Genomic DNA, 12,257 nt, shown 5'->3' with positions numbered 1-12,257 from the left:
TTCGTCAATGTGAGGGAGCGAGGGATGCAGTAAAGGATGAATAATGCATCGGAAAAGAGATACTCGACTCCCAAAAGAAAATCCTACCGTTTCCGTAGAAACGAATCTCGATTTAGAAGGACAATGCAGGGAATCCAGAGTATTTCATAGGGACACAAATTGTGTGTTAATTCGTCAATGTGAGGGAGCGAGGGATGCAGTAAAAGAGGAATCATGCATCGGAAAAGAGATACTCGACTCCCAAAAGAAAATCCTATCGTTTCCGTAGAAACGTATCTCGATTTAGAAGGACAATGCAGGGAATCCAGAGTATTTCATATGGACGCAAATTGTGTGTTAATTCGTCAATGTGAGGGAGCGAGGGATGCAGTAAAGGAGGAATAATGCATCGGAAAAGAGATACTCGATTCCTAAAAGAAAATCCTATCGTTTCCGTAGAAACGTATCTCGATTTAGAAGGACAATGCAGGGAATCCTGAGTATTTCATATGGACGCAAATTGTGTGTTAATTCGTCAATGTGAGGGAGCGGGGGATGCAGTAAAGGAGGAATAATGCATCGGAAAAGATACTCGACTCCTAAAAGAAAATCCTATCGTTTCCGTTGAAACGTATCTCGTTTTAGAAAGATAATGCAGGGAACCCAGAGTATTTCATATGGACGCAAATTGTGTGTTAATTCGGCAATGTGAGGGAGCGAGGGATGCAGTAAAGGAGGAATAAAGCATCGGAAAAGAGATACTCGGAACCACAAAGAAAATCCTATCGTTTCCGTAGAAACGTATCTCGATTTAGAAGGACAATGCAGGGAATCCAGAGTAATTCATATGGACGCAAATTGAGTGTTAATACGTCAATGTGAGGGAGCGAGGGATGCAGTAAAGGAGGAATAATGCATCGGAAAAGAGATACTCGTAACCCCAAAGAAAATCCTATCGTTTCCGTAGAAACGTATCTCGATTTAGAAGGACAATGCACGGAATCTTGAGTATTTCATATGGACGCAAATTGTGTGTTAATTCGCCAATGTGAGGGAGCGGGGGATGCAGTAAAGGAGGCATAATGCATCGGAAAAGAGAAACTCGACTCCCAAAAGAAAATACTATCGTTTCCGTAGAAACAAATCTCGATTTAGAAGGACAATGCAGGGAATCCAGAGTATTTCATATGGACGCAAATTGTGTGTTAATTCGTCAATGTGAGGGAACGAGGGATGCAGTAAAGGAGGAATAATGCGTCGGAAAAGAGATACTCTGAACCCCAAAGAAAATGCTATCGTTTCCGTAGAAACGTATCTCGATTTAGAAAGACAATGCAGGGAATCTTGAGTATATCATATGGACGCAAATTGTGTGTTAATTCGCCAATGTGAGGGAGCGGGGGATGCAGTAAAGGAGGAACAATGCATCGGAAAAGAGAAACTCGACTCCCAAAAGAAAATCCTATCGTTTCCGTAGAAACGTATCTCGTTTTAGAAAGATAATGCAGGAACCCAGAGTATTTCATATGGACGCAAATTGTGTGTTAATTCGGCAATGTGAGGGAGCGAATGATGCAGTAAAGGAGGAATAATGCATCGGAAAAGAGATACTCCAAACCCCAAAGAAAATCCTCTCGTTTCCGTAGAAATGTATCTCGATTTCGAAGGACAATGCAGGGAATCCAGAGTATTTCATATGGACGCAAATTGTGTGTTAATTCGTCAATGTGAGGGAGCGAGGGATGCAGTAAGGGAGGAATAATGCATCGGAAAAGAGATACTCGGAACCCCAAAGAAAATGCTATCGTTTCCGTAGAAACGTATCTCGATTTAGAAAGACAATGCAAAGAATCCAGAGTATTTCATATGGACGCAAATTGTGTGTTAATTCGTCAATGTGAGGGAGCGAGGGATGCAGTAAAGGATGAATAATGCATCGGAAAAGAGATACTCGACTCCCAAAAGAAAATCCTATCGTGTCCGTAGAAACGTATCTCGATTTAGAAGGACAATGCAGGGAATCCAGAGTATTTCATATGGACGCAAATTGTGTGCTAATTCGTCAATGTGAGAGAGCGAGGGATGCAGTAAAGGAGGAATAATGCATCGGAAAAGAGATACTCGGAACCCCAGAGAAAATCCTATCTTTTCCGTAGAAACGTATCTCGATTTAGAAGGACAATGCAGGGAATCTTGAGTATTTCATATGGACGCAAATTGTGTGTTAATTCGCCAATGTGATGGAGCGGGGGAAGCAGTAAAGAAGGAATAATGCATCGGAAAAGAGAAACTCGACTCCCAAAAGAAAATCCTATCGTTTCCGTAGAAACGTATCTCGATTTAGAAGGACAATGCTGGGAATCCAGAATATTTCATATGGACGCAAATTGTGTGTTAATTCGTCAATGTTAGGAAGCGAGGGATGCAGTAAAGTAGGAATAATGCATCGGAAAAGAGATACTCGGAAACCCATGGAAAATCCTATCGTTGCCGTAGAAACGTATCTCGATTTAGAAGGACAATGCAGGGAACCCAGAGTATTTGTATGGACGCAAATTGTGTGTTAATTCGTCAATGTGAGGGAGCGAGGGATTCAGTAAAGGAGGAATAATGCATTGGAAAAGAGATACTCGGAACCCCAAAGAAAATGTTATCGTTTCCGTAGAAACGTATCTCGATTTAGAAGGACAATGCAGGAGGAATAACGCATCGGAAAAGAGATACTCGGAACCCCAAAGAAAATCCTATCGTTTCCGTAGAAACGTATCTCGATTTAGAAGGACAATGCAGGAGGAATAACGCATCGGAAAAGAGATACTCGGAACCCCAAAGAAAATCCTATCGTTTCCATAGAAACGTATCTCGATTTAGAAGGACAATGCAGGGAATCCTGAGTATTTCATATGGACGCAAATTGTGTGTTAATTCGTCAATGTGAGGGTGCGAGGGATGCAGTAAAGGAGGAATAATGCATCGGAAAAGAGATACTCGGAACCCCAAAGAAAATCATATCGTTTCCGTAGAAACGTATCTCGATTTAGAAGGACAATGCAGGGAATCTTGAGTATTTCATATGGACGCAAATTGTGTGTTAATTCGCCAATGTGAGGGAGCGGGGGATGCAGTAAAGGAGGAATAATGCATCGGAAAAGAGATACTCGACTCCTAAAAGAAAATCCTATCGTTTCCGTTGAAACGTATCTCGTTTTAGAAAGATAATGCAGGGAATCCAGAGTATTTCATATGGACGCAAATTGTGTGTTAATTCGTCAATGTGAGGGAGCGAGGGATGCAGTAAAGGAGGAATAATGCATCGGAAAAGAGATACTCGATTCCTAAAAGAAAATCCTGTCGTTTCCGTAGAAACGTATCTCGATTTAGAACGACAATGCAGGGAATTCATAGTATTTCATATTGACGCAAATTGTGTGTTAATTCGTCAATGTGAGGGAGCGAGGGATGCAGTAAAGGAGGAATAATGCATCGGAAAAGAGATACTCGACTCCTAAAAGAAAATCCTATCGTTTCCGTAGAAACGTATCTCGTTTTAGAAAGACAATGCAGGGAACCCAGAGTATTTGATATGGACGCAAATTGTGTGTTAATTCGTCAATGTGAGGGAGCGAGGGATGCAGTAAAGGAGGAATAAGGCATCGGAAAAGAGATACTCGGAACCCCAAAGAAAATCCTATCGTTTCCGTAGAAACGTATCTCGATTTAGAAGGACAATACAGGTAATCCAGAGTATTTCATATGGACGCAAATTGTGTGTTAATTCGCCAATGTGAGGGAGCGGGGGATGCAGTAAAGGAGGAATAATGCATCGGAAAAGAGAAACTCGACTCCCAAAAGAAAATACTATCGTTTCCGTAGAAACAAATCTCGATTTAGAAGGACAATGCAGGGAATCCAGAGTATTTCATATGGACGCAAATTGTGTGTTAATTCGTCAATGTGAGGGAACGAGGGATGCAGTAAAGGAGGAATAATGCATCGGAAATGAGATACTCGACTCCCAAAGGAAAATTCTATCGTTTCCGTAGAAACGTATCTCGTTTTAGAAAGATAATGCAGGAACCCAGAGTATTTCATATGGACGCTAATTTTGTGTTAATTCGGCAATGTGAGGGAGCGAATGATGCAGTAAAGGACGAATAATGCATCGGAAAAGAGATACTCCAAACCCCAAAGAAAATCCTCTCGTTTCCGTAGAAATGTATCTCGATTTAGAAGGACAATGCAGGGAATCCAGAGTATTTCATATGGACGCAAATTGTGTGTTAATTCGTCAATGTGAGGGAGCGAGGGATGCAGTAAAGGATGAATAATGCATCGGAAAAGAGATACTCGACTCCCAAAAGAAAATCCTATCGTGTCCGTAGAAACGTATCTCGATTTAGAAGGACAATGCAGGGAATCCAGAGTATTTCATATGGACGCAAATTGTGTGTTAATTCGTCAATGTGAGAGAGCGAGGGATGCAGTAAAGGAGGAATAATGCATCGGAAAAGAGATACTCGGAACCCCAGAGAAAATCTTATCTTTTCCGTAGAAACGTATCTCGATTTAGAAAGACAATGCAGGGAATCCAGAGTATTTCATATGGACGCAAATTGTGTGTTAATTCGTCAATGTGAGGGAGCGAGGGATGCAGTAAAGGATGAATAATGCATCGGAAAAGAGATACTCGACTCCCAAAAGAAAATCCTATCGTGTCCGTAGAAACGTATCTCGATTTAGAAGGACAATGCAGGGAATCCAGAGTATTTCATATGGACGCAAATTGTGTGTTAATTCGTCAATGTGAGAGAGCGAGGGATGCAGTAAAGGAGGAATAATGCATCGGAAAAGAGATACTCGGAACCCCAGAGAAAATCCTATCTTTTCCGTAGAAACGTATCTCGATTTAGAAGGACAATGCAGGGAATCTTGAGTATTTCATATGGACCCAAATTGTGTGTTAATTCGCCAATGTGAGGGAGCGGGGGAAGCAGTAAAGAAGGAATAATGCATCGGAAAAGAGAAACTCGACTCCCAAAAGAAAATCCTATCGTTTCCGTAGAAACGTATCTCGATTTAGAAGGACAATGCTGGGAATCCAGAATATTTCATATGGACGCAAATTGTGTGTTAATTCGTCAATGTTAGGAAGCGAGGGATGCTGTAAAGTAGGAATAATGCATCGGAAAAGAGATACTCGGAAACCCATGGAAAATCCTATCGTTGCCGTAGAAACGTATCTCGATTTAGAAGGACAATGCAGGGAACCCAGAGTATTTGTATGGACGCAAATTGTGTATTAATTCGTCAATGTGAGGGAGCGAGGGATTCAGTAAAGGAGGAATAATGCATTGGAAAAGAGATACTCGGAACCCCAAAGAAAATGTTATCGTTTCCGTAGAAACGTATCTCGATTTAGAAGGACAATGCAGGAGGTATAACGCATCGGAAAAGAGATACTCGGAACCCCAAAGAAAATCCTATCGTTTCCGTAGAAACGTATCTCGATTTAGAAGGACAATGCAGGAGGAATAACGCATCGGAAAAGAGATACTCGGAACCCCAAAGAAAATCCTATCGTTTCCATAGAAACGTATCTCGATTTAGAAGGACAATGCAGGGAATCCTGAGTATTTCATATGGACGCAAATTGTGTGTTAATTCGTCAATGTGAGGGTGCGAGGGATGCAGTAAAGGAGGAATAATGCATCGGAAAAGAGATACTCGGAACCCCAAAGAAAATCATATCGTTTCCGTAGAAACGTATCTCGATTTAGAAGGACAATGCAGGGAATCCTGAGTATTTCATATGGACGCAAATTGTGTGTTAATTCGTCAATGTGAGGGAGCGAGGGATGCAGTAAAGGAGGAATAATGCATCGGAAAAGAGATACTCGACTCCTAAAAGAAAATCCTATCGTTTCCGTAGAAACGTATCTCGTTTTAGAAAGATAATGCAGGGAACCCAGAGTATTTCATATGGACGCAAATTGTGTGTTAATTCGTCAATGTGAGGGAGCGAGGGATGCAGTAAAGGAGGAATAAGGCATCGGAAAAGAGATACTCGGGACCCCAAAGAAAATCCTATCGTTTCCGTAGAAACGTAACTCGATTTAGAATGACAATGCAGGGAATCCAGAGTATTTCATATGGACGCAAATTGTGTGTTAATTCGTCAATGTGAGGGAGCGGGGGATGCAGTAAAGGAGGAATAATGCATCGGAAAAGAGATACTCGACTCCTAAAAGAAAATCCTATCGTTTCCGTTGAAACGTATCTCGTTTTAGAAAGATAATGCAGGGAATCCAGAGTATTTCATATGGACGCAAATTGTGTGTTAATTCGTCAATGTGAGGGAGCGAGGGATGCAGTAAAGGAGGAATAATGCATCGGAAAAGAGATACTCGATTCCTAAAAGAAAATCCTGTCGTTTCCGTAGAAACGTATCTCGATTTAGAAGGACAATGCAGGGAATTCATAGTATTTCATATGGACGCAAATTGTGTGTTAATTCGTCAATGTGAGGGAGCGAGGGATGCAGTAAAGGAGGAATAATGCATCGGAAAAGAGATACTCGACTCCTAAAATAAAATCCTATCGTTTCCGTAGAAACGTATCTCGTTTTAGAAAGATAATGCAGGGAACCCAGAGTATTTGATATGGACGCAAATTGTGTGTTAATTCGTCAATGTGAGGGAGCGAGGGATGCAGTAAAGGAGGAATAAGGCATCGGAAAAGAGATACTAGGAACCCCAAAGAAAATCCTATCGTTTCCGTAGAAACGTAACTCGATTTAGAGGGACAATGCAGGGAATCCAGAGTATTTCATATGGACGCAAATTGTGTGTTAATTCGTCAATGTGAGGGAGCGGGGGATGCAGTAAAGGAGGAATAATGCATCGGAAAAGAGATACTCGACTCCTAAAAGAAAATCCTATCGTATCCGTTGAAACGTATCTCGTTTTAGAAAGATAATGCAGGGAATCCAGAGTATTTCATATGGACGCAAATTGTGTGTTAATTCGTCAATGTGAGGGAACGAGGGATGCAGTAAAGGAGGAATAATGCATCGGAAAAGAGATACTCGATTCCTAAAAGAAAATCCTATCGTTTCCGTAGAAACGTATCTCGATTTAGAAGGACAATGCAGGGAATTCATAGTATTTCATATGGACGCAAATTGTGTGTTAATTCGTCAATGTGAGGGAGCGAGGGATGCAGTAAAGGAGGAATAATGCATCGGAAAAGAGATACTCGACTTCTAAAAGAAAATCCTATCGTTTCCGTAGAAACGTATCTCGTTTTAGAAAGATAATGCAGGGAACCCAGAGTATTTCATATGGACGCAAATTGTGTGTTAATTCGTCAATGTGAGGGAGCGAGGGATGCAGTAAAGGAGGAATAAGGCATCGGAAAAGAGATACTCGGAACCCCAAAGAAAATCCTATCGTTTCCGTAGAAACGTAACTCGATTTAGAAGGACAATGCAGGGAATCCAGAGTATTTCATATGGACGCAAATTGTGTGTTAATTCGTCAATGTGAAGGAGCAAGGGATGCAGTAAAGGAGGAATAATGCATCGGAAAGGAGATACTCGGAACCCCAATGAAAATGTTATCATTTCCGTAGAAACGTATCTCGATTTAGAAGGACAATGCAGGGAATCCAGAGTATTTCATATAGACGCAAATTGTATGTTAATTCGTCAATGTGAGGGAGCGAGGGATGCAGTAAAGGAGGATTAACGCATCGGAAAAGAGATACTCGTAACCCCAAAGAAAATCATTTCGTTTCCGTAGAAACGTATCTCGATTTAGAAGGACAATACAGGGAATTCAGAGTATTTCATATGGACGCAAATTGTCTGTTAATTCGTCAATGTGAGGGAGCGAGGGATGCAGTAAAGGAGGAATAATGCATCGGAAAAGAGATACTCGAAACCCCAAAGAAAATCATTTCGTTTCCGTGGAAACGTATCTCGATTTAGAAGGACAATGCAGGGAATCTTGAGTATTTCATATGGACGCAAATTCTGTGTTAATTCGCCAATGTGAGGGAGCGGGGGATGCAGTAAAGGAGGAATAATGCATCGGAAAAGAGATACTCGACTCCAAAAAGAAAATCCTATCGTTTCCATAGAAACGTATCTTGTTTTAGAAAGATAATGCAGGAACCCAGAGTATTTCATATGGACGGAAATTGTGTGTTAATTGGGCAATGTGAGGGAGCGAATGATGCAGTAAAGGGGGAATAATGCATCGGAAAAGAGATACTCGGAACCCCAAAGAAAATCCTATCGTTTCCGTAGAAACGTATCTCGATTTAGAAGGACAATGCAGGGAATCCAGAGTATTTCATATGGACGCAAATTGTGTGTTAATACGTCAATGTGAGCGAGCGAGGGATGCAGTAAAGGAGAAATAATGCATCGGAAAAGAGATACTCGACTCCCAAAAGGAAATCCTATCGTTTCCGTAGAATCGTATCTCGATTTAGAAGGACAATGCAGGGAATCCAGAATATTTCATATGGACGCAAATTGTGTGTTAATTCGTCAATGTTAGGGAGCGAGGGATGGAGTAAAGGAGGAATAATGCATCGGAAATGAGATACTCGGAACCCCAAAGAAAATCCTATCGTTTCCGTAGAAACGTATCTCGATATAGAAGGACAATGCAGGGAATCCAGAGTATTCCATATGGACGCAAACTGTGTGTTAATTCGTCAATGTGAGGGAGCGAGGGATGCAGTAAAGGATGAATAATGCATCGGAAAAGAGATACTCGACTCCCAAAAGAAAATCCTATCGTTTCCGTAGAAACGTATCTCGATTTAGAAGGACAATGCAGGGAATCCAGAGTATTTCATATGGACGCAAATAGTGTGTTAATTCGTCAATGTGAGGGAGCGAGGGATGCAGTAAAGGAGGAATAATGCATCGGAAAAGAGATACTCGGAACCCCAAAGAAAATCCTATCGTTTCCGTAGAAACGTATCTCGATTTAGAAAGACAATGCAGGGAATCCAGAGTATTTCATATGGACGCAAATTGTGTGTTAATTCGTCAATGTGAGGGAGCGAGGGATGCAGTAAAGGATGAATAATGCATCGGAAAAGAGATACTCGACTCCCAAAAGAAAATCCTATCGTTTCCGTAGAAACGAATCTCGTTTTAGAAGGACAATGCAGGGTATCCAGAGTATTTCATGGGGACGCAAATTGTGTGTTAATTCGTCAATGTGAGGGAGCGAGGGATGCAGTAAAGGAGGAATCATGCATCGGAAAAGAGTTACTCGACTCCCAAATGAAAATCCTATCGTTTCCGTAGAAACGTATCTCGATTTAGAAGGACAATGCAGGGAATCCAGAGTATTTCATATGGACGCAAATTGTGTGTTAATTCGTCAATGTGAGAGAGCGAGGGATGCAGTAAAGGAGGAATAATGCATCGGAAAAGAGATACTCGGAACCCCAGAGAAAATCCTATCTTTTCCGTAGAAACGTATCTCGATTTAGAAGGACAATGCAGGGAATCTTGAGTATTTCATATGGACCCAAATTGTGTGTTAATTCGCCAATGTGAGGGAGCGGGGGAAGCAGTAAAGAAGGAATAATGCATCGGAAAAGAGAAACTCGACTCCCAAAAGAAAATCCTATCGTTTCCGTAGAAACGTATCTCGATTTAGAAGGACAATGCAGGGAATCCAGAATATTTCATATGGACGCAAATTGTGTGTTAATTCGTCAATGTTAGGAAGCGAGGGATGCTGTAAAGTAGGAATAATGCATCGGAAAAGAGATACTCGGAAACCCATGGAAAATCCTATCGTTGCCGTAGAAACGTATCTCGATTTAGAAGGACAATGCAGGGAACCCAGAGTATTTGTATGGACGCAAATTGTGTATTAATTCGTCAATGTGAGGGAGCGAGGGATTCAGTAAAGGAGGAATAATGCATTGGAAAAGAGATACTCGGAACCCCAAAGAAAATGTTATCGTTTCCGTAGAAACGTATCTCGATTTAGAAGGACAATGCAGGAGGTATAACGCATCGGAAAAGAGATACTCGGAACCCCAAAGAAAATCCTATCGTTTCCATAGAAACGTATCTCGATTTAGAAGGACAATGCAGGGAATCCTGAGTATTTCATATGGACGCAAATTGTGTGTTAATTCGTCAATGTGAGGGTGCGAGGGATGCAGTAAAGGAGGAATAATGCATCGGAAAAGAGATACTCGGAACCCCAAAGAAAATCATATCGTTTCCGTAGAAACGTATCTCGATTTAGAAGGACAATGCAGGGAATCCTGAGTATTTCATATGGACGCAAATTGTGTGTTAATTCGTCAATGTGAGGGAGCGAGGGATGCAGTAAAGGAGGAATAATGCATCGGAAAAGAGATACTGGACTCCTAAAAGAAAATCCTATCGTTTCCGTAGAAACGTATCTCGTTTTAGAAAGATAATGCAGGGAACCCAGAGTATTTCATATGGACGCAAATTGTGTGTTAATTCGTCAATGTGAGGGAGCGAGGGATGCAGTAAAGGAGGAATAAGGCATCGGAAAAGAGATACTCGGGACCCCAAAGAAAATCCTATCGTTTCCGTAGAAACGTAACTCGATTTAGAAGGACAATGCAGGGAATCCAGAGTATTTCATATGGACGCAAATTGTGTGTTAATTCGTCAATGTGAGGGAGCGGGGGATGCAGTAAAGGAGGAATAATGCATCGGAAAAGAGATACTCGACTCCTAAAAGAAAATCCTATCGTTTCCGTTGAAACGTATCTCGTTTTAGAAAGATAATGCAGGGAATCCAGAGTATTTCATATGGACGCAAATTGTGTGTTAATTCGTCAATGTGAGGGAGCGAGGGATGCAGTAAAGGAGGAATAATGCATCGGAAAAGAGATACTCGATTCCTAAAAGAAAATCCTGTCGTTTCCGTAGAAACGTATCTCGATTTAGAAGGACAATGCAGGGAATTCATAGTATTTCATATGGACGCAAATTGTGTGTTAATTCGTCAATGTGAGGGAGCGAGGGATGCAGTAAAGGAGGAATAATGCATCGGAAAAGAGATACTCGACTCCTAAAATAAAATCCTATCGTTTCCGTAGAAACGTATCTCGTTTTAGAAAGATAATGCAGGGAACCCAGAGTATTTGATATGGACGCAAATTGTGTGTTCATTCGTCAATGTGAGGGAGCGAGGGATGCAGTAAAGGAGGAATAAGGCATCGGAAAAGAGATACTAGGAACCCCAAAGAAAATCCTATCGTTTCCGTAGAAACGTAACTCGATTTAGAGGGACAATGCAGGGAATCCAGAGTATTTCATATGGACGCAAATTGTGTGTTAATTCGTCAATGTGAGGGAGCGGGGGATGCAGTAAAGGAGGAATAATGCATCGGAAAAGAGATACTCGACTCCTAAAAGAAAATCCTATCGTATCCGTTGAAACGTATCTCGTTTTAGAAAGATAATGCAGGGAATCCAGAGTATTTCATATGGACGCAAATTGTGTGTTAATTCGTCAATGTGAGGGAACGAGGGATGCAGTAAAGGAGGAATAATGCATCGGAAAAGAGATACTCGATTCCTAAAAGAAAATCCTATCGTTTCCGTAGAAACGTATCTCGATTTAGAAGGACAATGCAGGGAATTCATAGTATTTCATATGGACGCAAATTGTGTGTTAATTCGTCAATGTGAGGGAGCGAGGGATGCAGTAAAGGAGGAATAATGCATCGGAAAAGAGATACTCGACTTCTAAAAGAAAATCCTATCGTTTCCGTAGAAACGTATCTCGTTTTAGAAAGATAATGCAGGGAACCCAGAGTATTTCATATGGACTTCAAATTGTGTGTTAATTCGTCAATGTGAGGGAGCGAGGGATGCAGTAAAGGAGGAATAAGGCATCGGAAAAGAGATACTCGGAACCCCAAAGAAAATCCTATCGTTTCCGTAGAAACGTAACTCGATTTAGAAGGACAATGCAGGGAATCCAGAGTATTTCATATGGACGCAAATTGTGTGTTAATTCGTCAATGTGAAGGAGCAAGGGATGCAGTAAAGGAGGAATAATGCATCGGAAAGGAGATACTCGGAACCCCAATGAAAATGTTATCATTTCCGTAGAAACGTATCTCGATTTAGAAGGACAATGCAGGGAATCCAGAGTATTTCATATAGACGCAAATTGTATGTTAATTCGTCAATGTGAGGGAGCGAGGGATGCAGTAAAGGAGGATTAACGCATCGGAAAAGAGATACT

This window comes from Schistocerca nitens, chromosome 1 (assembly GCF_023898315.1).
Source record: "Schistocerca nitens isolate TAMUIC-IGC-003100 chromosome 1, iqSchNite1.1, whole genome shotgun sequence".
Taxonomy (NCBI): domain Eukaryota; kingdom Metazoa; phylum Arthropoda; class Insecta; order Orthoptera; family Acrididae; genus Schistocerca; species Schistocerca nitens.
This window is presented reverse-complemented; position numbering follows the sequence as displayed.